The sequence below is a fragment of the Coregonus clupeaformis genome, chromosome 13 (assembly GCF_020615455.1).
Source record: "Coregonus clupeaformis isolate EN_2021a chromosome 13, ASM2061545v1, whole genome shotgun sequence".
In the NCBI taxonomy this organism is placed as follows: domain Eukaryota; kingdom Metazoa; phylum Chordata; class Actinopteri; order Salmoniformes; family Salmonidae; genus Coregonus; species Coregonus clupeaformis.
The window spans coordinates 22,290,285-22,317,865 of NC_059204.1; the positions used below are offsets into that span (position 1 = coordinate 22,290,285).

Genomic DNA, 27,581 nt, shown 5'->3' on the forward strand with positions numbered 1-27,581 from the left:
GAAACGTGGCTGGGTCTTTCAGCATGACACCGCCCGGGCAACGAAGGAGTGGCTTCGTAAGAAGCATTTCAAGGTCCTGGAGTGGCCTAGCCAGTCTCCAGATCTCAACCCCATAGAAAATCTTTGGAGGGAGTTGAAAGTCCGTGTTGCCCAGCGACAGCCCCAAAACATCACTGCTCTAGAGGAGATCTGCATGGAGGAATGGGCCAAAATACCAGCAACAGTGTGTGAAAACCTTGTGAAGACTTACAGAAAACGTTTGACCTGTGTCATTGCCAACAAAGGGTATATAACAAAGTATTGAGAAACATTTTTCTTATTGACCAAATACTTATTTTCCACCATAATTTGCAAATAAATTCATTAAAAATCCTACAATGTGATTTTCTGGATTTTTTTTTTCTCGTTTTGTCTGTCATAGTTGACGTGTACCTATGATGAAAATTACAGGCCTCTCTCATCTTTTTAAGTGGGAGAACTTGCACAATTGGTGGCTGACTAAATACTTTTTTCCCCCACTGTACCCCACTGTTTTACCCAAAAGGCTCAGACTTTTCTGTTTCCATCTACGCGGGCTGGCACCCATGTCTCACTGGGCCATGGCTCCAGCGGACCTACTCTGACTTGAGGCCAATGCCAGGCCACTGGTACTTTTCAGCTGACATTTACATGTCAATGGCTAACTGTGAACTTTAACACCTTCTCACAAAGCAACAGTGTTGTACCTCGACTAACCCTTACCCCCGCACATTGACTCAGTACCGGTACCCCCTGTATATAGCCCCGTTATTGTTATTTTATTGTGTTACTTTTTTTACTTTAGTTTATTTAGCAAATATTTTCTTACTCTGCATTGTTGGTTATGGGCTTGTAAGTAAGCATTTCACGATAAGGTCTACACCTGTTGTATTCGGCGCATGTGACAAATACAGTTTGATTTGATTTATTTGAATGTTATCGATGGACAAAGCTTTGTAGAACGAAAACATACACAGCCTGCCTCTGCTCAACACTCAAACTCGAGGACAAATCATTTGGGTGTCTGCTGCAGTTCGCGAATGACAGCCTACTGGGCAAACCTCCCTCATGGCAGTCATGCAAATGCATTCCGTTCAGTGGCGGACAGGCCACCTGGCATTTCTGGCAAATGATTAGACCGGGCATTAGACCGGCCATCTAGTGGGCGTTTTTCAGTAGCAGTGCGTGGGTAAAATTACAGGGGAAGCCAGAAAAAAGCTTATTACAACCTATGTGTTGTGATTATTGCGTTGTTTGCTCTATTACCTGTAAGTTCATATGCTTTGCGACCGTGATATATAGGCCTAAAGACCGAGACAATTTGAACACACAGTGACAGAATACATTTAACCACACCTTTGTTTCATCACAGAACCGGAGAGCAACCTCTGTCTGGTGAAGTCCACAAAGCATATTGCATGTAACAGTTACATAACCCACAGCATGGTCAAGCAAGTTAATGTTTCAGACATTTTTCAGACCACTAAACAACTATTGATTTAGAACCATAGAGAGTTACCGCAAGTCGCAAAGAAAACAGGACATGCCACTCCACTATTACAGTACCATTTCATCTTCAACATCATCAAATCACCTATGCTTAGTCTAATACAGTGACAACTAAAAGATACCAAAAACAATTTAGTCCAATCAACGTAAGCTAAATATGATGTGGCTGTCCATGGTTCTGATTTCTGTGTGTGTGCATGTGCTTGCGCATTCGTGCATGTAGAAAAAACATGTTGACTCACCTTACTTGTAGAGAAACGCCAATGCCATCCTCCTCTCTTTCATGTTGACGAAACGGTCATACAGTACACGCTTTTATTTTTGGTTGTCCTAGGCTACCTGGCTAAAATGCTTGCTCGCTAGCCTAACTTCCATTCATGGGCAACGTTAGCTAGTTAACATTTGCCTTCTACATCTAGCTATATATCCTCTCAGGCCAGGGGCACAACAATAATGAATTAATGGTTGGATCAGAATCGCCGTTATAATCATTGGCCAGTACCGAGAATTAAGTAAAACCACAAGTCCAAATCTCTATCTCCATCAATGGCTAATTTAGGAAAGGGATAATTTTAGCTAGCTAGCTAGCCACCAGAGGACAACAACAACACAACGAGATGCAACAATTCAAGTTGTTTCTGTCAATGACGTTTTGCTCTCAATGTGATGTGATTGGTGTGAAGCCAAATCCAAACTGGCTTCCCTTGACACTTTATTTTTGGTGCACCAGGACAATTCACAGTTGAGCTCACTCAGTTTAACTCAATGCTGATTGGCTATTATTTTATTATTTTTTTAATCAAGGGAGGCCAAATGCTAGCTGGCTTTCCTTGCATTCAATGCTACGGGCAGCAACAATGTCATACTCTTTTGGACCATACAGAGACGGGCTGTTTCGCTCGAGATACACTCAGCTGCAACTAGACCTCATTTCAAAAGGTATCAATAAATAATCATATTTGTATGCCTAGCAATCAAAAATTACGGGTGAATGAGAGGGTCATGATTCTTTCGAGTTGTTAGTAAGGCATTACTCTGGGCATTACTGAGTCAAATGAACGAAATGAGTCGAAAGATTCGTTATTTTGACTGAAAGAGTCAAAACTTCCCATGACTACTACCAACTCGCTCTGAGGGCCCTTGTCACGCGTTGCTGACGAAACTCAGAGGGTGACTTCCAGACAGGGGGGGAATCTATAAACCCATCAATTTCAGGACACATTCCTGATTTGAATGGTGCAATTCATGTACCACTGTTAAATATTTCAATCTAGTTAAATGTCGTTTCACAAGATTTAAACCTCAGTAACAGTTAAATATTTAATTTGGGAGGTATTTCATATGTTACATGTGCCAAGTCTCGAAATCCGACATAAACAAATGCATATAATTAGGCACGCCTCTCCATTATTTTGTATGAAATTGTGCAACCATATTGCAGTGTGTGTGGGGATATTTTCTCTGAAGCGTGCAGCAAAGACATTAAGTGCCTGCAGCCTTGCTGGTTCTGTCAAAGTGGCTACCTGAGGGTCTAATTAGCTCCTATACCCTCGATAATTTTCACACACTCAGCATTGGGACGCTTGCGCAAATGGAGGGCCGAGGTGAAGGGGGGGGATTTGGGATTCACCCATTGTCGCAAATAGGACCATTTTATAACCATAATACAACACACTTTGAAAGGCTTCCACTTACCGTTTTGTTTATCAATCCCGGTCCGAGATCCGATCGTGCAGGGTTTTAATCAAGCCCAGCTTGAACACCTGACTCAACGTGTGCAACCTGCGCCAGACATAGTGTTAGCCTGGAACAAAATCCTGCACACCCTGTAGAATAATCAGATAAAAAAAAGTACTATTGACATCTTTAACACAGTTGCTATAAGAAAAGTTTTCATATTATTTTCATATTTTATTATATTATTAAATTACTTATCAATTCTGCCATGCCTTTGTTTGGCTGTCAGCCAGGGGGGCAGTGTCACGATCGTCATAAGCAACGGACCAAGGCGCAGCGTGTTATGCGTACATCTTTTAATGAGTACTTTAAACCACACTTACAAAACAACAAAACGATACGTGAAGTCCTAAGGTTAACAAACACAAACCTCTCCGGAACAAGATCCCACAAATGACAAGTGCAAAACAGACTGCCTAAGTATGGTTCCCAATCAGAGACAACAAGCCACAGCTGCCTCTGATTGGGGACCACCCCGGCCAACATAGAAACACACGATCTAGAAAATAACACATAGAAAACAAAACATAGACACTACACACCCTGGCTCAACATATAAGAGTCCCCAGAGCCAGAGCGTGACAGTACCCCCCAAAGGCGCGGACTACGACCGCGCCAACCAAACACAACAGGGGAGGGGCCGGGTGGGCATTCCACCTCGGAGGCGGATCCGGCTCCGGGCGTGACCACCACTCTCTCGCTACCCCCCCGTAGCGCCCCTGGTCTGGTCTGACCCCGCTGGCTGGAGCTGGACTGGACATCGGTGGAGCGGATTGCTTTGGCTCCGGTGTGGAGCAGCTGACCGGTACCTGACCAGGCACCGGTGGAACAGGCACGGGCTGTGCCGGACTGACGACGCGCACCACTGGCTTGGTGCGGGGAGCAGGAATGGGCCGGACCGGGCTGACGACCCGCACCACTGGCCTGGTGCGGGGAGCAGGAACGGGCCGGACCGGGCTGACGACGCGCACCACTGACTTGGTGCGGGGAGCAGGAACAGGCCGGACCGGGCTGGCGACGCGCACCACTGGCTTGGTGCGGGGAGCAGGTACAGGCCGGACCGGGCTGGCGACGCGCACCACTGGCTTGGTGCGGGGAGCAGGTACAGGCCGGACCGGGCTGGCGACGCGCACCACTGGCTTGGTGCGGGGAGCAGGAACAGGCCGGGCCGGGCTGGCGACGCGCACCACAGGCTTGGTGCGAGGGGCAGGAACAGGCCGGGCCGGGCTGGCGACGCGCACCACAGGCTTGGTGCGAGGGGCAGGAACAGGCCGGGCCGGGCTTGCGACGCGCACCACAGGCTTGGTGCGAGGGGCAGGAACAGGCCGGGCCGGGCTGGCGACGCGCACCACTGGCTTGGTGCGAGGGGCAGGAACGGGTCGGGCCGGACTGGGAACACGCACCACAGGCTTGGTGCGGGGAGCAGGAACAGGCCGGACCGGGCTGTGGAGACGGACTGGAGGTCTGGAGCGAAGAGCTGACACAACCCGTTCTGGCTGAATGCCTATTTTTACACACTCTGTGTGAGGCATCAGCACAGGACGTACAGGGCTGTGCACTCGTACTGGCACTACAGCACGTGGCACTGGCGCAGGATATCCGGGACCGAGGAGGGGTACTGGAGGCCACGAGCGTTGAGCCGGCACACTCCGTCCTGGCTGCATGCCCACCTTAGCACGACACGTGCGTGGTGCTAGCACAGGACGTACAGGACTGTGCCAGACCACTCGCGGCACAGTACGCAGCTCCGCATACCTCGGAACCTGGCCAGTCTCACGCTGCCTAGCCTGAGTACGGGGAGTTGGCTCTGCTCTACCTCTAGGCTCCGCCAACCTCCCTTCCAGCCCCCCAAACCTGGTGGCCTCCTCTCCTAATCCACAAACTCGCCCTGTAGCTGCCTCCAGCAGCCCCGTCGTCCATGCCGTGTGCCCCCCCAAATTTTTTTATTGGGGTTGCCTCTTGCGTGTCCGACATCGGCACGGTTGGCGCCGCTGCTCCTCTCTATGGCGCGCCTCCACAGTCTCCTCCCACGGACGGCGATCCATTCCGGCCTGGATTTCCTCTGAAGTCCAGGATCCCTTCCCGTCCAAGATCTCCTCCCAAGTCCAGGCTGTCTGCTCCTGGACACGCTGCTTGGTCCTTCTTTGGTGGGATCTTCTGTCACGATCATCATAAGCAACGGACCAAGGCGCAGCGTGATATGCGTACATCTTTTAATGAGTACTTTAAACCACACTTACAAAACAACAAAACGATACGTGAAGTCCTAAGGTTAACAAACACAAACCTCTCCGGAACAAGATCCCACAAATGACAAGTGCAAAACAGACTGCCTAAGTATGGTTCCCAATCAGAGACAACAAGCCACAGCTGCCTCTGATTGGGAACCACCCCGGCCAACATAGAAACACACGATCTAGAAAAGAACACATAGAAAACAAAACATAGACACTACACACCCTGGCTCAACATATAAGAGTCCCCAGAGCCAGGGCGTGACAGGCAGAGCAGCGGTAGGATCAAAATGCTATGCTGAATAGTGCACGCCGAGCGCCCGAATTCATACTAAACTAGTACTACTCTGCTAGCTAGCAAAACAAGCTTTGTGCATCTTCCCATATAGCCTGATTTTTATGTTGAAGTCATCACTCATATAGCTACATTATTTTCTTGTGGTTACATTGTAAACATTTATCTGGACATAGGTTGAGTTACTTTGTAGATACAGACAGATTCGTCAGAATGGGGCTGTCCGAGCTAGCTGGGTTAGCTAGTCAGAGAGTGCAGGGCTGCAGTTTATCAGCCTGTATACCTTTGAGGCCATGCAGAAGGTGGATGTGGTGTGTCTGGCTGCAATGAGTGACCCGGAGCTGAGGCTGCTGCTGCCCTGCCTGGTTCGGATGGCTCTGTGTGCCCCAGCAGACCAGAGCCAGGCCTGGGCCCAGGACAAGAAGCTCATCTTGCGCCTGCTGTCCGGTGTGGAGGCTGTCAACTCCATCGTGGCCCTCCTGTCTGTCGACTTTCATTTTCTGGAGCAGGATGCCAGGAAGGAGCAGCAACTCAGGTAAAAACTTTTGAATGACCTGCTAACATCTGAGAGACACTAGTATACTTATAACACTAGCCTAGATTACATCACTTTTTAGACTGGAATAAAAATATTTTTGTGTGTGAATATACAGTGCATTCGGAAAGTATTCAGACCCCTTGAATTTTTCCATATTTTGTTACGTTACAGCCTTATTCTAAAATGGATGACATTGTGTTTTCCCTCAGCAATACCCCATAATGACTAAGCAAAAACAGGTTTGTATAAATCTTTGCTAATTTATACAAAATAAAAAACTGAAATATCACATTTACTTAAGTATTCAGACCCTTTACTCAGTACTTTGTTGAAGCACCTTTGCCAGCAATTACAGCCTTGATTCTTCTTGGGTATGACTCTACAAGCTTAGCACACCTGTTTTTTGGGGAGTTTCTCCCATTCCTCTCTGCAGATCCTCTCAAGCTCTGTCAGGTTGGATGGGGAGCGTTGCTGCACAGCTATTTTCAGGTCTCTCCAGAGATGTTTGATCAGGTTCAAGACCGGGCTCTGGCTGGGCCACTCAAGGACATTCAGAGACTTGTCCCGAAGCCACTCCTGCGTTGTCTTGGCTGTGTGTTTAGGGTAGTTGTCCTGTTGGAAGGTGAACCTTCGCCCCAGTCTGAGCACTCTGGAGCAGGTTTTTATCAAGGATCTCTCTGTACTTTGCTCTGTTAATCTTTCCCTCGATCCTGACTAGTCTCCCAGTCCCTGCCGCTGAAAAACATCCCCACAGCATGATGCTGCCACCACCATGCTTCACCGTAGGGATGGTGCCAGGTTTCCTCCATTTGTGACACTTAGCATTCAGGCCAAAGAGTTCAGTCTTGGTTTCATCAGACCAGAGAATCTTGTTTCTCATGATCTGAGAGTCTTTAGGTGCCTTTTGGCAAACTCCAAGCGGGCTGTCATGTGCCTTTTACTGAGGGGTGGCTTCCGTCTGGCCACGCTACCATAAAGGCCTGATTGGTGGAGTGCTGCAGAGATGGTTGTCCTTCTGGAATGTTCTCCCATCTCCACAGAGGAACTCTAGAGCTCTGTCAGAGTGACCATCGGGTTCTTGGTCACATCCCTGACCAAGGCCCTTCTCCCCGATTGCTCAGTTTGGCCGGGCAGCCAGCTCTAGGAAGAGTCTTGGTGGTTTCAAACTTCTTCCATTTAAGAATGATGGAGGCCACTGTGTTCTTGGGGACCTTCAATGCTGCAGACATTTTTTTGGTACCCTTCCCCAGATCTGTGCCTCGACACAATCCTGTCTCGGAGCACTACGGACAATTCCTTCGACCTCATGACTTGGTTTTTGCACTGACTTGCACTGTCAACTGTGGGACCTTATATAGACAGGTGTGTGTGCCTTTCCAAATCATGTCCAATCAATTTAATTTACCACAGGTGGACTACAATCAAGTTGTAGAAACATCTCAAGGATGATCATTGGAAACAGGATGCACCTGAGCTCAATTTCGAGTATCATAGCAAAGGGTCTGAATACTTTTGTAAATAAGGTGTTTCTGTTTTTTATGTTTAATACATTTGCAAAAAAATCTAAAAACCAGTTTTTGCTTTGTCATTATAGGGTATTGTGTTTAGATTGCTGAGGGAAAAAAAGTATTTAATCCATTTTAGAATAAGGCTGTAACGTAACATAATGTGGAAAAAGTCAAGGGGTCTGAATACTTTCCGAAGGCACTGTACTTAGAGAATCAAAACAAAATAAATACATTTTGTCTCCCTTTTTGTTTAGCAGAGTAAAACGTTTGTTTAGCATGTGTGGATGGTAGAGAGGCTGACATTTCTGGTGTGGGGGTGTTCTCTGATAGGCACAAGGCTGGTGGCTATAATGGAGAGAGCATCCTGGTGTCTCAGCTGCAGCATGGCCTCACCTTTGAACACAGTGACCCTCTCAGGAGACTCAGACTGGCACTCAGTGAACTACTCACCATCATGAACAAGGTAACGTCAAATCAAAGTTTATTGGCTGTGTACACAGATTTGCAGATGTTATCGCAGGTGCAGTGAAATGCTTGTGCAGTAATACCTTGCAATATAAAACAACACAATACACATATAATCGAGAAAAATTTTAAGTTAAGAAATGTCAGAATGAGCAATGTCAGAGACCGGAATAATGGGGTGTAAAGTCAGCATGGACAGTATATTAATTGAAAAAGTGTGTACAGCAGTAGTTATATAGGCTATACATACAGTACCAGTCAAACGTTTGGACACACCTACTCATTCCAGGGTTTTTCTTTATTTTTATTTTTACAATTTTCTACATTGTAGAATAATAGTGAAGACATAAAAACTATGAAATAACACATATGGAATCATGTAGTAACCAAAAAAGTGTATTTTATATTTGAGATTCTTCAAATAGCCACCCTTTGCCTTGATGACAGCTTTGCACTCTCTTGGCATTCTCTCAACCAGCTTCACCTGGAATGCTTTTCCAAATGTCTTGAAGGAGTTCCCACATATGCGGAGCACTTGTTGGCTGCTTTTCCTTCACTCTGCGGTCCGACTCATCCCAAACCATCTCAATTGGGTGGAGGTTGGGATTGTTGAGGCGTGGTCATCTGATGCAGCACTCCATCACTCTCCTTCTTGGTAAAATAGCCCTTACACAGCCTGGAGGTGTGTTGGGTCATTGTCCTGTTGAAAAACAAATGATAGTACCACTAAGCCCAAACCAGATGGGATGGCGTGTCACTGCAGAATGCTGTGGTAGCCATGCTGGTTAAGTGTGCCTTGAATTCTAAATAAATCACAGACAGTGTCACCAGCAAAACACCCCCACACCATAACACCTCCTCCTCCATGCTTTACGGTGGGAAATAGACATGCAGAGTTCATCTGTTCATCCACACCACGTCTCACAAAGCCACGGCGGTTGGAACCAGAAATCTCAAATTTGGACTCCAGACCAAAGGACAAATTTCCACTGGTCTAATGTTCATTGCTTGTGTTTCTTGGCCCAAGCAAGTCTCTCCTTCTTATTGGTGTCCTTTAGTAGTGGTTTCTTTGCAGCAATTCGACCAGGAAGGCCTGATCCACACAGTGTCCTCTGAACAGTTGATGTTGAGATGTGTCTATTACTTGAACTCTGTGAAGCATTTATTTGGGCTGCAATTTCTGAGGCTGGTGACTCTAATGAACTTATCCTCTGCAGCAGAGGATAAGTTCATTCCTGTGGCGGTCCTCATGAGAGCCAGTTTCATCATAGCGCTTGATGGTTTTTGCGACTGCACTTGAAGAAACGTTCAAAGTTCTTGAAATGTTCCGTATTGACTGACCTTCATGTCTTAAAGTAATGATGGACTGTTGTTTCTCTTTGCTTATTTGAGCTGTTCTTGCCATTATATGGACTTGGTCTTTTACCAGATAGGGCTATCTTCTGTATACCCCCCCTACCTTGTCACAACACAACTGATTGGCTCAAACGCATTAAGAAGGAAATAAATTCCACAAATGAACTTTTAAGAAGGCACACCTGTTAATTGAAATGCATTTCAGGTGATTATCTCATGACGCTGGTTGAGAGAATGCCAAGAGTGTGCAAAGCTGTCATCAAGGCAAATGGTGGCTATTTGAAGAATCTCAAATATAAAATATATTTTGATTTGTTTAACACTTTTTTGGTTACTACATGATTCCATATGTGTTATTTCATTGTTTTGATGTCTTCACTATGAATATACAATGTAAAAAAAATAGTAAAAATAAAGAAAAACCCTTGAATGAGTAGGTGTGTCCAAACTTTTGACTGGTAGTGAATAAAGTGGATAAACATTATTCAAGTGACCTGTGTTCAATGACTATGTACATAGGCCAGCAGTTTCTTAGATGCAGGGTAAAGTGGGTGGTAGCCTTCTAGAACAGTGACTTAAGGTTCAGGTCGCTCCCCTCACTTCTTCCCATGGGTTTAGTTTAACTGCACAGTGATTGATTGATTATTTAAATGTTTTGGATAGATTGGATGGTGCTTTTCTTAAAGCACATTACATAGCAAGGTGGAAACTCACCTCATCCATCACCTACGTGTAGCATTCAAATGGTTGATTTGGCCTGCCTTTAGTGTACACCCAGTTTATCATGCTCAGTTTTATATTTCATGTTTTGCCTTCCAGGTGGCTGATTCTAATGGGGAGTGGTTCCTTAAGCCTCTGAGCTCTTTGAGAGCCCTGTATATCTGGAAGAAGTTGCAGATGTCCTCTGTATACTACAAGCAGGTACATGCATCTCTCTATATCAGGGGTCGCCAACAAGTTCATTGTGAGCTACCAGTAGCTCACAGCTCACCTATGAGTAGCTCGCCAAACAATTCTGAAAGTGCATTTGTTCTTCACTTGTTCCATCACAAACTGTCATAAACAAATCTCACAAGTATCAGACACCTCAAGATCCCGGCTACTATCCAATCAAATCCACATTGACATTACCCCTGGTTAGCCACAATTGGCTTAAACTCTGTCATGACACATGCAGCAGCAAAAACATCTCTAGATGAGAACATTCCTTTCTCGCAAAATGCGCAATTAAAGGGATATTACACAAAAATCAAAAATTGTAAGTTTTTTTCCTAGCCTTCAAAATGGTCATCTGATGTGATTTAACATTGACATCGAATTTACAATTCGGGAAAATATAAAGAGTGCCTATTTGAAAGCTAGGAAAAACATGGAGTAGTTTGTGACATGTTTAATAATTTAAAAGTAGCTCTAAAGCTAGAAAAGGTTGGACACCCCTGCTCTATATAATGTACAGTGGGGAAAAAAAGTATTTAGTCAGCCACCAATTGTGCAAGTTCTCCCATTTAAAAAGATGAGAGAGGCCTGTAATTTTCATCATAGGTACACGTCAACTATGACAGACAAAATGAGGAAAAAAAATCCAGAAAATCACATTGTAGGATTTTTTATGAATTTATTTGCAAATTATGGTGGAAAATAAGTATTTGGTCAATAACAAAAGTTTCTCAATACTTTGTTATATACCCTTTGTTGGCAATGACACAGGTCAAACGTTTTCTGTAAGTCTTCACAAGGTTTTCACACACTGTTGCTGGTATTTTGGCCCATTCCTCCATGCAGATCTCCTCTAGAGCAGTGATGTTTTGGGGCTGTCGCTGGGCAACACGGACTTTCAACTCCCTCCCAAGATTTTCTATGGGGTTGAGATCTGGAGACTGGCTAGGCCACTCCAGGACCTTGAAATGCTTCTTACGAAGCCACTCCTTCGTTGCCCGGGCGGTGTGTTTGGGATCATTGTCATGCTGAAAGACCCAGCCACATTTCATCTTCAATGTCCTTGCTGATGGAAGGAGGTTTTCACTCAAAATCTCGCGATACATGGCCCCATTCATTCTTTCCTTTACACGGATCAGTCGTCCTGGTCACTTTGCAGAAAAACAGCCCCAAAGCATGATGTTTCCACCCCCATGCTTCACAGTAGGTATGGTGTTCTTTGGATGCAACTCAGCATTCTTTGTCCTCCAAACACGACCGAGTTGAGTTTTTACCAAAAAGTTCTATTTTGGTTTCATCTGACCATATGACATTCTCCCAATCCTCTTCTGGATCATCCAAATGCACTCTAGCAAACTTCAGACGGGCCTGGACATGTACTGGCTTAAGCAGGGGGACACGTCTGGTACTGCAGGATTTGAGTCCCTGGCGGCGTAGTGTGTTACTGATGGTAGGCTTTGTTACTTTGGTCCCAGCTCTCTACAGGTCATTCACTAGGTCCCCCCGTGTGGTTCTGGGATTTTTGCTCACCGTTCTTGTGATCATTTTGACCCCACGGGGTGAGATCTTGCGTGGAGCCCCAGATCGAGGGAGATTATCAGTGGTCTTGTATGTCTTCCATTTCCTAATAATTGCTCCCACAGTTGATTTCTTCAAACCAAGCTGCTTACCTATTGATTTTTTTTCTCAATTTGTCTGTCATCGTTGACGTGTACCTATGATGAAAATTACAGGCCTCTCTCATCTTTTTAAGTGGGAGAACTTGCACAATTGGTGGCTGACTAAATACTTTTTTTCCCCACTGTAGAGATGTAACATCTGACCAAGTTTTCAGTTGTCTTATCTGAAAATGCAAATTTGTATCCCAAGTGGCGCAGTGGTCTAAGGCACTGCATCGCAGTGCTAGCTGTGCCACTAGAGATCCTGGTTCGAATCCAGGCTCTGTCGTAGCCGGCCGCGACCGGGAGTCCCATGGGGCGGCGCACAATTGGCCCAGCGTCGTCCAGGGTAGGGGAGGGAATGGCCGGCAGGGATATAGCTCAGTTGGTAGAGCATGGTGTTTGCAACGCCAGGGTTGTGGGTTCGATTCCCACGGGGGGCCAGTATGAAAAAATGTAATAATAATGTATGCACTCACTAACTGCAAGTTGCTCTGGATAAGAGTCTGCTAAATGACTAAAATGTAAACGCAACACTTCCTGGATTATGATTTGGAAGATGTAGACATTAGTTTACTATACAGTCTGCCACTACACAGAAGGCTGCTTCATGGATGCTTCTGCTCGCCAAACCTCTGTCTAATGTTGTATTACACCCCCAACTGACAGCTTCATTAAATAGTACCGACAAAACACCAGTCTCAACGTGAGTTGCAAAGAAGAAGCCATATCTTAGACTGGCCAATAAAAATAAAATAATTAGATGGGCAGTCTGAGATATGGCTTTTTCTTTGCAACTCTGCCTAGAAGGTCAGCATCCCGGAGTCGCCTCTTCACTGTTGACGTTGAGACTGGTGTTTTGCGGGTACTATTTAATGAAGCTGCCAGTTGAGGACCTGTGACACTCTAATGTATTTGTTCTCTTGCTCAGTTGTGCACCGGGGCCTCCCACTCCTCATTCTATTCTGGTTAGAGCCAGTTTGTTTGCGCTGTTCTGTGAAGGGAGTAGTACACAAGGTTGTATGAGATCTTCAGTTTCTTGGCAATTTCTCGCATGGAATAGCCTTCATTTCTCAGAACAACAATTGACTGACGAGTTTCAGAAGAAAGTTATTTGTTTCTGGCCATTTTGAGCCTGTAATCGAATCCACAATTGCTGATGCTCCAGATACTCAACTAGTCTCAAGAAGGCCAGTTTTATTGCTTCTTTAATCAGCACAACAGTTTTCAGCTGTGCTAACATAATTGCAAAAGGGTTTTCTAATGATCAATTAGACTTGGATTAGCAAACACAACGTGCCATTGGAACACAGGACTGATGGTTGCTGATAATGGGCCTCTGTACGCCTATGTAGATATTCAATAAAAAATCTGCCATTTCCAGCTACAATAGCCATTTCCAACATGAACAATGTCTACACTGTATTTCTGATCAATTTGATGTTATTTTAATGAACAAAAATTGCTTTTCTTTTGAAAACAAGGACATTTCTAAGTGACCCCAAACTTTTGAACGGTAGTGTATGTATCAAGGTGACGTCTAGACGGTTGTCAATATTAGTTTGTTCTTCTGTAGGCTGCTATCCTAATTGAATTAAAATCATGTGAGAGAAAAAAATGGCCACGTAGCTACCGTTGGCGGCACGACGATGATACCCAGTAGGAAGCACTTCAAGTCGGCAGGCACAACACCGGAGTACTGGTCGCCGGCTTACTATCTACTCGTAGTGCAGCCCAATTAAACACGCAAAACAGTCTTGAGTGGCAACAAATCTGGCAAAATAGCTGATACGCTTTCCACGCACCCAATCCTTTCGACACGCCCATACTCCGATAGCCATATTTGGCTGCAGCTACCCATACTTGTATGTTTGGGCTCTTACAGTATGGTGCACAAACTGTTTAGCTTTCATTAGTTGACTAGCTGGTTTCATTGAGCCCAGAGCCTCACATATGCTTTGCAAAATCATCCTAGAGGGAGTATATTTAGTAGTCCCGTGTAGCTCAGTTGGTAGAGCATGGCGTTTGCAACGCCAGGGTTGTGGATTCAATTCCCACGGGGGGCCAGTATGAAAATGTATGCACTCACTAACTTTGTTTTCCTAAAGCCATTTTGCCACAACTTTGGAAGTATGCTTGGGGTCATTGTCCAATTGGAAGACCCATTTGCGACCAAGCTTTAACTTCCTGACTGATGTCTTGAGATGTTGCTTCAATATATCCACGTAATTTTCCTTCCTCATGAAGCCATCTATTTTGTGAAGTGCACCAGTCCCTCCTGCAGCAAAGCACCCTCACAGCATGATGCTGCCACCCCCGTGCTTCACGGTTGGGATGGTGTTCTTCGGCTTGCAAGCCACCCCCTTTTTCCTCCAAACATAAAGATGGTCATTATGGCCAAACAGTTCTATTTTTGTTTCATCAGACCAGAGGACATTTCTCCAAAAAGTACGATCTTTGTCCCCATGTGCAGTTGCAAACCGTAGTCTGGCTTTTTTATGGTGGTTTTGGAGCAGTGGCTTTTTCCTTGCTGAGCGGCCTTTCAGGTTATGTCGATATAGGACTCGTTTTACTGTGGATATAGATAATTTTGTACCTGTTTCCTCCAACATCTTCACAAGGGCCTTTACTGTTGTTCTGGGATTGATTTGCACTTTTCACACGAAATACGTTCATCTCTCAGACAGAACACGTCTCCTTCCTGAGCGGTATGACGGCTGTGTGGTCCTATGGTGTTTATACTTGCGTACTATTGTTTGTACAGATGAACGTGGTACCTTCAGGCGTTTGGAAATTGCTCTCAAGGATGAACCAGACTTGTGGAGGTCTACAATTGTTTTTCTGAGGTCTTGGCTGATTTATTTTGATTTTCCCATAATGTCAAGCAAAGAGGCAGGTAGGCCTGGAAATACATCCACAGGGACACCTCCAATTGACTCAATGATGTCAATTAGCCTATCAGAAGCTTCTAAAGCCATGACATAATTTTCTGGAATTTTCCAAGCTGTATGTAAACTTCTGACCCATTGGAATTGTGAAACAGTGAATTATAAGTGAAATAATCTGTCTGTAAACAATTGTTGGAAAAATTACTTGTGTCATGCACAAAGTAGATGCCCTAACCGACTTGCAAAAAACTATAGTTTGTGGTTGAAAAATTAGTTTTAAATGACTCCAACCTAAGTGTATGTGTATGTACAGTGAGGGGAAAAAAGTATTTGATCACCTGCTGATTTTGTATGTTTGCCCACTGACAAAGACATGATCAGTCTATAATTTTAATGGTAGGTTTATTTGAGCATTTCAAAAATGTTATAAATTGATTTGCATTTTAATGAGGGAAATAAGTATTTAACCCCTCTGCAAAACATAACTTAGTACTTGGTGGAAAAACCCTTGTTGGCAATCACAGAGGTCAGACATTTCTTGTAGTTGGCCACCAGGTTTGCACACATCTCAGGAGGGATTTTGTCCCACTCCTCTTTGCAGATCTTCTCCAAGTCTTTAAGGTTTCGAGGCTGACGTTTGGCAACTCGAACCTTCAGCTCCCTCCACAGATTTTCTATGGGATTAAGGTCTGGAGACTGGCTAGGCCACTCCAGGACCTTAATGTGCTTCTTCTTGAGCCACTCCTTTGTTGCCTTGGCCGTGTGTTTTGGGTCATTGTCATGCTGGAATACCCATCCACGACCCATTTTCAATGTCCTGGCTGAGGGAAGGAGGTTCTCACCCAAGATTTGACGGTACATGGCCCCGTCCATCGTCCCTTTGATGCGGTAAAGTTGTCCTGTCCCCTTAGCAGAAAAACACCCCCAAAGCATAATGTTTCCACCTCCATGTTTGACGGTGGGGATGGTGTTCTTGGGGTCATAGGCAGCATTCCTCCTCCTCCAAACACGGCGAGTTGAGTTGATTCCAAAGAGCTCCATTTTGGTCTCATCTGACCACAACACTTTCACCCAGTTCTCCTCTGAATCATTCAGATGTTCATTGGCAAACTTCAGACGGGCATGTATATGTTCTTTCTTGAGCAGGGGGACCTTGCGGGCGCTGCAGGATTTCAGTCCTTCACGGCGTAGTGTGTTACCAATTGTTTTCTTGGTGACTATGGTCCCAGCTGCCTTGAGATCATTGACAAGATCCTCCCGTGTAGTTCTGGGCTGATTCCTTACCGATCTCATGATCATTGCAACTCCACGAGGTGAGATCTTGCATGGAGCCCCAGGCCGAGGGAGATTGACAGTTCTTTTGTGTTTCTTCCATTTGCGAATAATCGCACCAACTGTTGTCACCTTCTCACCAAACTGCTTGGCGATGGTCTTGTAGCCCATTCAATCCTTGTGTATGTCTACAATCTTGTCCCTGACATCCTTGGAGAGGTCTTGGCCATGGTGGAGAGTTTGGAATCTGATTGATTGATTGCTTCTGTGGACAGGTGTCTTTTATACAGGTAACAAGCTGAGATTAGGAGCACTCCCTTTAAGAGTGTGCTCATAATCTCAGCTCATTACCTGTATAAAAGACACCTGGAAGCCAGACATCTTTCTGATTGAGAGGGGGTCAAATACTTATTTCCCTCATTAAAATGCAAATCAATTTAGTAACATTTTTGACATGCGTTTTTCTGGATTCTTTTGTTGTTATTCTGTCTCTCACTGTTCAAATAAACCTACCATTAAAATGATAGACTGATCATTTATTTGTCAGTGGGCAAACGTAGAAAATCAGCAGGGGATCAAATATTTTTTTCCCTCACTGTAAACTTCCGACTTCAACTGTATGTATTCACCCCCTTTGCTATGAAGCCCCTAAATTAGATCTGGTGCAACCAATTACCTTCAGAAGTTACATAATTAGTTAAATAAAGTCCACCTGTGTGCAATCTAAGTGTCATATGGTGGTCCCGTGTAGCTCAGTTGGTAGAGCATGGTGTTTGCAACGCCAGGGTTTGGGTTCGATTCCCACGGGGGGCCAGTATGAAAATGTATGCACTCACTAACTGTAAGTCGCTCTGGATAAGCGCGTCTGCTAAATGACTGAAATTTAAAATATAATCTGTCACATGATCTCAGTGTATATATACACCTGTTCTGAAAGGCCCCATAGTCTGCAAGGGGCTCGACCAAGCAAGCGAGCCAAGGTGCTCTCAAAACAGGTCAGTGACAAAGTTGTGGAGAAGTACAGATCAGGGTTGGGTTATAAAAAAATATCTGGAACTTTGAACATCCCACGGAGCACCATTTTATATCCATTATTAAAAAATTGAAAGAATATGGCACCGCAACAAACCTGCCAAGAGAGGGCCGCCCACCAAAACTCACGGACCAGGCAAGGAGGGCATTAATCAGAGAGGCAACAAAGAGACCAAAGATAACCCTGAAGGAGCTGCAAAGCTCCACATCGGAGATTGGATTATCTGTCCATAGGACAACTTTAAGCCGTTGCTTAAAGAAAAAAATAAGCAAACATGTGGGAGACTCCCAAAACATACGGAAGAAGGGACTCTGGTCAGATTAGACTAAAATTGAGCTTTTTGGCCATCAAGGAAAACGCTATGTCTGGTGCAAACCCAACACCTCTCATCACCCCGAGAACACCATCCCCACAGTGAAGCATGGTGGTGGCAGCATCATGCTGTGGGAATGTTTTTCATCGGCAGGGACTGGGAAACTGGTCAAAATTGAAGGAACGATGGATGGCGCTAAATACTGGGAAATTCTTGAGGGGAAAACTGTTTTCAATCTTCCAGAGATTTGAGACTGGGACAGAGGTTCACCTTCCAGCAGGACAATGACCCTAAGCATACTACTAAAGCAACACTCAAGTGGTTTAAGGGGAAACATTTAAATGTCTTGGAATGGCCTAGTCAAAGCCCAGACCTCAATCCAATTGAGAATCTGTGGTATGACTTAAAGATTGCTGTACACCAGTGGAACCCATCCAACTTGAAGGATCTGGAGCAGTTTTGCCTTGAAGAATGGGCAAACATCCCAGTGGCTTGATGTGCCAAGCTTACAGAGACATACCCCAAGGGACTTGCAGCTATAATTGCTGCAAAAGGTGGCTCTACAAAGTATTGACTTTTGGGGGGTGAATAGTTATGCACGCTCAAGTTTTCTGTTTTTTTGTCTTATTTCTTGTTTGTTTCACAAAAAAAATTATTTTGCATCTTCAAAGTGGTAGGCATGTTGTGTAAATCAAATGATACAACCCCCCCAAAAATCCATTTTAATTCCAGGTTGTAAGGCAACAAAATAGGAAAAATGCCATGGGGGGTGAGTACTTTCGCAAGCCACTGTATGTGTTCTCTGCTTTGAAAGACACATTATGAAGGAGGAAATGGAGATCTAGCTCCGCTAGCTGCCTCTAGTGCCTCCTTATCCCCGAGGGCTCAGGCCTGAGTCAATAGCTTATTTGCGTTAGCAAGGCGAAAGGGGAGGAAGCAGTCAGTCAGTCGGCAGGCAGCGTTACATTACATAGTGCTGAACATTAGTGAATCCTCATCGTTTGTTATTGGAATTGGGCTCTTTTATTGTATCGCAGTTAAATGAATCACTTTTTAAGTTGGTGAAACGGGCGGGAAATGGACCCTGTCTCGAGGCATCGCGTAGCCTAGCCTATAACATGAAGTGGTAACTAACTCAGTTGCCCTGAGTATTTTATGGCATATGCAATTCTCTGTAAGTAGCGGAGATGGAAGCTAATATCGTTTCAGTCACCGTCTCAGTTGACCATAAACATTTAGCCTTTTAAACTGACAGCTGCAGTGAAGAACAGACCAAAAAGAGAAGCCCTGTTAAAGTGCAGTAGCTTTTGAGAGCTATTAGATCTTATTACAGGCAAATAAATGAGTAATGATACCATGGTTCATTGGATTTCCGTAAGCAGTCCGTCAACTATGACATAATGCACTGCTGCAGACATGGAACGTGACACAAGTAGACAAATAAAATGCTCTGGTGGAGGAAATTATAATTGTTACAGATCCTTGAGAGAAGGTTAATAAGTGGAGCACTGTGGTCTATAAAAACATGGAACAATGTCTTCATGCGTCTTTGAACATACTGATGTCCTCGGTTATTATTGCAACGTTCAAGTACCAATAAGTTCAAATTCTGCTAAATAAAACATTTAATTAATGTAACAATCCGGTCAAATCCCATTATTTCATTACTCTTTTAATTATGCTTTGGAATTCCATAAAGCTGTATTTGTATTTAAGATGTTGGTAAGGAAATGTCACATATCCTCAGAAAATATGTATGAAAATGTATGCACTCATTAACTGTAAGTCGCTCTGGATAAGAGCGTCTGCTAAATGACTAAAATGTAAAATGTATAAAATAACCCTTCTCTACATATGTTGCACAATATGTTGGAACTGATATCTGTACTGTGTGTTCAGTGTGCAGGGGCCTGATAAAGAACGGGGAACGTCAGGATAAGGAGAGCAGGGGTGGGAGGTGCAGGACAGAATCACTGGGGCAGCTGTGTCAGATGAACCCCCTCCCAGGCTCTCAACATCAGAGCTATGGTGGTGAGTCTGTCTTATCTTTTTCACACTATCATGCTGACATGAACCGTTTGTCCTTTCAGCACGGTTCCAGCTAGGTTGGATTTGTAACCAGGCCAGCACAGTACAGCTAATCTTTTAAACCGTTAAAGCGGCAATCAGCAGTAGAAAGAAAAACAAAGCATTTCCCCCTTGCCTGTTTCTGTAAAAAGCTGAGGGATGGGGCTGGAGAAATGGAGTAAAACAAGCATATATTTTGGGTTCTGATGGGGTACGACAGTTCAACTTGGCTCATGAGGCATTTAGAAGTTATATTCTTCAAGAATCAATGGGTACATATCATAAATAAAAAGAAATGGATGTAGAAACTGCTTATTGCCCCTTTAAGTTGTGCCAATGCCACCTCTGTTTGCGGCCCTGAAGAAAACCCCTGTAGATCTATGGAAAACCTCTCCCTGTCATTCTGTCTATGTGTGTCCCCTGTCCCCAGGTGGAGGAGTGTCACCTGCCAGGTCTGGGTCAGCATGTTCATACGCAACAGACAACAGGTGAGAAACACAGACCACTGCCTACAGTGACATTTAGTGCCATACATATTTGAACTCTACACACTTACTCTATTTTTCATGACTTATCAGTGACCCAAGCCCTGCCATTGTGTCGCTGAGTTTATTTTTTAACATTTTATTTAACCTTTATTTAGTTGTCATAGTGCTTCTGCAAATGTACATTGTCCCAGGGGTGTTGGCAGTCATAATGTAAGTAACCTAATTTATGTCCCTCTAACTCCCCTGAAATGCCTCTGTCAATCCTACAGCTATTGTGTGCAGTAATCATCCGCCTATGAACCCGAGTTATACTGTTAGCACTGAGGCAGTTTGCCCTAGTAGGAAGGCCACTGTGTACAGCTCAAACAGTAATATCACTGTCATGTCTACCGATGATATGCCTCCCAGTAAAGCAATAAAAACAATCAAGAATCCCAGAAATGTGCAGAAAATAGCCCACATTAACAGATTTAGCCTAAGAAACAAGGTTCATGAATTCGATAACTTGCTAGTGCAGATAACATTCATATACTGACTATCTCTGAAACTCACTTAGATAATACCTTTGATACAGTGGTAGCAATACATGGTTTCAACATCTTCAGAAGAGGCAGGAATCCCAATGGTGGAGGTGTTGCCGTTTCTATTCAGTCATATTCCTATAACACTTAGAGAGGATCTCATGTCAAATGCTGTTGAAGTAATGACTACAGGTTCACATGCCTCACCTAAAGCCCATTTTTGTGGGAAGCTGCTATAGACCACCAAGCGCCAACAGTTAATATCTGGATAATATGTGTGAAATGCTTGATAATGTATGTGATATCAATAGAGGGGTATATTTTCTGGGTGACCTAAATATTGACTGCTGCCCACTCAAGAAAAAGCTTCAAACTGTAACCAGTGCCTGCAACCTGGTTCAGGATATCAGTCAACCTACCAGGGTATTTACAAACAGCACAGGAATTAAATTATCCACATGTATTGGTCGCATCTTTACTGATTCTTCAGAAATATACTCTAAAGCAGTATCCAAATCTATCGGATGTAGTTATTTACATTTACATTTACGTCATTTAGCAGACGCTCTTATCCAGAGCGACTTACAAATAGGTGCATTCACCTTATAGCCAGTGGGATAACCACTTTACTTTACTATGTTTTTATTTTTTATTTTTATTTTTTTGGGGGGGTGTTGGAGTAAGGGGGTGGGGGGGTAGAAGGATTACTTTATCCTATTCCAGGTATTCCTTAAAGAGGTGGGGTTTCAAATGTCTCCGGAAGGTGGTGAGTGACTCCGCTGTCCTGGCGTCGTGAGGGAGCTTGTTCCACCATTGGGGTGCCAGAGCAGCGAACAGTTTTGACTGGGCTGAGCGGGAACTATGCTTCCACAGAGGTAGGGGAGCCAGCAGGCCAGAGGTGGATGAACGCAGTGCCCTCGTTTGGGTGTAGGGACTGATCAGAGCCTGAAGGTACGGAGGTGCCGTTCCCCTCACAGCTCCGTAGGCAAGCACCATGGTCTTGTAGCAGATGCGAGCTTCAACTGGAAGCCAGTGGAGTGTGCGGAGGAGCGGGATGACGTGAGAGAACTTGGGAAGGTTGAACACCAGACGGGCTGCGGCATTCTGGATAAGTTGTAGGGGTTTAATGGCACAGGCAGGAAGCCCAGCCAACAGCGAGTTGCAGTAATCCAGACGGGAGATGACAAGTGCCTGGATTAGGACCTGTGCCGCTTCCTGTGTAAGGCAGGGTCGTACTCTCCGAATGTTGTAGAGCATGAACCTACAGGATCGGGTCACCGCCTTGATGTTAGCGGAGAACGACAGGGTGTTGTCCAGGGTCACGCCAAGGCTCTTCGCACTCTGGGAGGAGGACACAATGGAGTTGTCAACCGTGATGGCGAGATCATGGAACAGGCAGTCCTTCCCCGGGAGGAAGAGCAGCTCCGTCTTGCCAAGGTTCAGCTTGAGGTGGTGATCCGTCATCCATACTGATATGTCTGCCAGACATGCAGAGATGCGATTCGCCACCTGGTTATCAGAAGGGGGAAAGGTTCATATATAGTAACCATATCTAGGAAAATAAGAGGTCATACAATACGTTTTGTAGTGATTCCTATGTTGAAGATGTAAATAATATTTGCTGGTGTGTAATGAGGAGCAACCAGATGCTGCACTTGACGCATTTATGAAATTGCTTATTACAGTTACAAATAAGCATGCACCCATTAAGAAAATGACTGTAAAAACTGTTCAATCCATGTGGATTGATGAGGAATTCACAGCCGATTCGCAAACGTACTGTAAATTGAGAAATCATGTGACTAAACTGAATAAAATAAAATAAAATAAACTATACTATGAAACAAAGATAAATAATATCAAGAATGATGGTAAAAAGATTTGGAGCACCTTAAATACAATTTTAGTCAAAAGGGCGAACTCAGCTCCATCATTCATTGAATCAGATGGCTCATTCGTCACAAAACCCACTGATAATTGCCAACTACTTCAATTAATTTTTCATTGGCAAGATTAGCAAATTTAGGCATGACATGCCAACAACAAATTCTGAACCTACACATATATTCATAACTGACCAAATTATGAAAGACAAGCATTGTAATTTTAAATTCTGCAAAGTGAGTGTGAAAGAGGTGAAAAAATATGATTGTCTATCAAAAATGACAAGCCACCTGGGTCTGACAACTTGAATTGAAAATTACTGAGGATAATAGCGGACGATATTGCCGCTCCTATTTGCCATATTTTCAATTTAAGCCTACTAGAATGTGTGTGCCCTCAGACCTAGAGGGAAGCAAAAGTAATTCCGCTACCCAAGCAAAGCACCCTTTACTGGCTCAAACAGCTGACCAATCAACTAGTTTTTTTTGTTTTCTTTGTTTAAAATTTTTATTTATATTGGTTTTTGTAATTTTTATTTTATATATATATATATATATATATATATATATATATTTTTTTTGGGGGGAGTAGATCAGCTTAATATTGCAGATATATTGTAACTTCTATCAATGTAATTGTCTGCATCACTTCCAATCCCCCATGTTTTTTTATATATACTCCCCTTTATTACTTTACATTATTAGTTATCTTGTTATTATTTGTTGTTATTTGTTATTAGTCCCATCCTTCAACTCCATTCAAAACCTCCCATCTATTTCTTAACACCATCCATATAGGATTTCTATTTGCCATATATATTTCAACTGTACTGTGATGTTTTACAAAAGTTCTGAACCTTTCTATTCTCATTGCTTCTACAGATTGTGAATTAAAAATAAACATTTTGCTAAAAGTATTATTATATTATTGATCGATTGACTATGACTTTTCAGATCACCCAGTAATGCTATCTGCAAGGTTAGCTCCAGGTAAATATTGCAATCCTTTAGCCATTCCTGGACCTGTGTCCAAAAACAAGCTACAAATGGACAGAACCAAAACAAATTATCTAATGATTCTGTCTCTTCACAGCAAAATCTGCAGAGCTGGGAAGATTGTATCCCCCATATAAATAACATTATATTGGTAGCAAGAATTTTATATAATAATTTAAATTTAAAGATTCTAATTTTTGAATCCGGTGTCGTTTTGCATGTCAGTTCATAAACACTATGCCATGGGATCGGTACATCAAAAATCATATAGATTTTGCAATCTATATGGGACGGCTGTCCATTCTTTGGTCCTTAAGTGAAACTGATATACTTTTTTATTTATCACAGTTTTCCTTAACCAATTATGTTCTTTAATGCAAGGCCGACAGACAAGTTCCTTACTTTCTCCCCCTTCCACTTTCCTCTTCCACTTTTGCAGTAAGGCTGCAATTATTTGGTTGTAATTTTGGGTAGAGCAGACATTTCCATATGTTTTTGTTAGCTGCATGTGCGACATAACTCCACCAGTCCTACCGATGATATCATTTACGAAGATTATACCTTTTTTAAACATTCTGTCAAAAAATAAAGTTTTTTTGTCAATTAGTATATTTGAATTTAACCACTTTGTTGCATTATTTGTTCTGTCGTTTCTGGAGGATTAAATTGAAATTGCAACCAACTTTCTATGGCTTGTTTTAGAAATAGTGATATTTGGGAGATGATTTCCTTTTCAAATAACTGAAAATGAGTTGTTGTAATCTGAATAAAGGGAAAAAGGCCATTCTTGAACATTGGGTGAGACAATCTTACTAATTTGCTTGAGAACCAGTTCGGATTTAAGTATAACTTTTGTATGACTGAAGCTTTTAGTTATAGGTCTAATGCTTTAATATTTAATAATTTCTGTCCTCCGAATTTATATTCATTATATAAATAGGCCCTTTTAATTTTGTCTGGCTTGCCGTTCCAAATAAAATTTAATATTTTTTTCTCATATAATTAAAAAAACAGTTCGCTAGGCGTAGGCAAGACCATAAGCAAATAGGTAAACTGGGATAATACTGAAGAGTTAATCAGGGTGATTTTTCCACAAATTGACAGGTATTTACCTTTCCATGGTAGTAAGATCTTATCTATTTTTGCTAACTTTCTATTAACATTTATTGAAGTGAGATAATTTATTTCCATTGGGAAATGTATTCAGAGTATATCCACATCACCATCAGACTATTTTATTGGTAAACTACATGGTAATGTAAAAATTGTATTTTTTTGTGATCCAATACGTAATATAGTACATTTGTCATAATTTGGTTGTAATCCAGAGCAGTTAGAAAATGTATCTAGATCCTCTATGAGGCTGTGGAGGGATTCTAGTTGTGGATTTAAAACAAAACATGAATCATCAGCGTACAATGACACCTTTGTTTTTAAACCCTTGATTTCTAATCCTCTGATATTATTATTATTGGATCTGATTTTAATAGCTAACATCTCGATGGCCACAATAAATAGATATGCCGATAGTGGACAACCTTGTTTCACTCCTCTTGACAGTTTAAAACTTTCTGAGAAATAGCCATTATTTACTATTTTACACCTAGGGTTTCTATACATGATTTTGACCCATTTTATAAGAGATTCTCCAAAATTGAAATGCTCCAGGCATTTATATATAAACCCCAGTCGTACTTTATCAAATGCCTTTTCGAAGTCTGCTATGAATAGCAGGCCTGGTTTCCCATATTTTCCATAGTGTTCTATTGTTTCTAATACTTGCCTTATATTATCTCCAATGTATCTTCCATGTAAAAAACCTGTCTGATTAGAATGAATAATATCCGACAATACCTTTTTAATTCTATGCGCTATACATTTTGCCAGAATTGTTGCATCACAACACTGAAGTGTAAGGGGCCTCCAATTTTTTAAATGGACTGGATCTTTATATTTTCCACTTGTATCCTGTTTCAGTAATAATCAAATCAAATCAAATCAAATTTTATTGGCCACATGCGCCGAATACAACAGGTGCAGACATTACAGTGAAATGCTTACTTACAGCCCTTAACCAACAGTACATTCATTTTTAACAAAAAAGTAAAAATAAAACAACAACAAAAAAAGTGTTGAGAAAAAAAGAGCAGAAGTAAAATAAAATAACAGTAGGGAGGCTATATATACAGGGGGGTACCGGTGCAGAGTCAATGTGCGGGGGCACCGGCTAGTTGAGGTAGTTGAAGTAATATGTACATGTGGTTAGAGTTAAAGTGACTATGCATAAATAATTAACAGAGTAGCAGCAGCGTAAAAGGATGGGGTGGGGGTGGGGGGGCAGTGCAAATAGTCCGGGTAGCCATGATTAGCTGTTCAGGAGTCTTATGGCTTGGGGGTAGAAGCTGTTGAGAAGTCTTTTGGACCTAGACTTGGCACTCCGGTCCGCTTGCCGTGCGGTAGCAGAGAGAACAGTCTATGACTAGGGTGGCTGGAGTCTTTGACAATTTTGAGGGCCTTCCTCTGACACCACCTGGTATAGAGGTCCTGGATGGCAGGAAGCTTGGCCCCAGTGATGTACTGGGCCGTACGCACTACCCTCTGTAGTGCCTTGCGGTCGGAGGCCAAGCAGTTGCCATACCAGGCGGTGATGCAACCAGTCAGGATGCTCTCGATGGTGCAGCTGTATAATTTTTTGAGGATCTGAGGACCCATGCCAAATATTTTCAGTCTCCTGAGGGGGAATAGGCTTTGTCGTGCCCTCTTCACGACTGTCTTGGTGTGTTTGGACCATGATAGTTCGTTGGTGATGTGGACACCAAGGAACTTGAAGCTCTCAACCTGTTCCACTACAGCCCCGTCGATGAGAATGGGGGCGTGCTCAGTCCTCTTTTTTTTTCCTGTAGTCCACAATCATCTCCTTTGTCTTGGTCACGTTGAGTGAGAGGTTGTTGTCCTGGCACCACACGGCCAGGTCTCTGACCTCCTCCCTATAGGCTGTCTCATCGTTGTCGGTGATCAGGCCTACCACTGTTGTGTCGTCGGCAAACTTAATGATGGTGTTGGAGTCGTGCCTGGCAATGCAGTCGTGGGTGAACAGGGAGTACAGGAGGGGACTGAGCACACACCCCTGAGGGGCCCCCGTGTTGAGGATCAGTGTGGCAGATGTGTTGTTACCTACCCTAATAATGATATCAGACCTTCTTCTTGAGTGTCAGATAATCTACCATTTACATAGGAGTGGTTAAAACATGCTAATAATGGTTCTCTTAGTATATCAAAAAAGGTTTGGTATACCTCGACTGGTATGCCATCCAACCCTGGAGTTTTACCGGACTTAAAGTCTTTAATTGCATCCAGAAGTTCCTCCTCTGTAATTTCACCTTCACATGAGTCTTTCTGTATGGCTGTTAATTTGACATTATCAATAGAAAAAAAATCTCTACTATTAGCTTCAGTTAGAGGAGATGGAGGCGACTGAAAAGAAAAATATGCTTAAAGTACTTTGTTTCCTCCTTCAAAATATAATTTGATTAATCATGGGTGACTCCATCAATTGTAACCAGTTTCATTAAGTTCTTTTTGGTAGCATTCCTATGTTGAAGATAAAAAAAATATTTTGTGCATTTTTCCCCATATTCTATCCAGTTTGCTTTATTTTTATAATATATTACACTTGATCTTTCTTGAATAAGTTTCTCAATTTCTTTTTGTTTTTCCTCTAATTTATTCTGAGCCTCTATGTTACAGTTTTTATTGCCATCTATCTGTTCTGTTAGACTTTCTATTTCCTTTGTTAGTATACACTCTTTTGACCTAAATTGCTTTTGTTTTCGAGATGAGTACTGAATTGCATGGCCTCTAAAGGC

At 43.2% G+C, this 27,581-nt stretch overlaps 1 pseudogene; it reads left to right on the plus strand.

Moving 5' to 3' along the window:
- The window catches only part of LOC123492246, a 57,969-nt pseudogene that overhangs the window by 4,201 nt on the left and 26,187 nt on the right, over positions 1-27,581 (plus strand).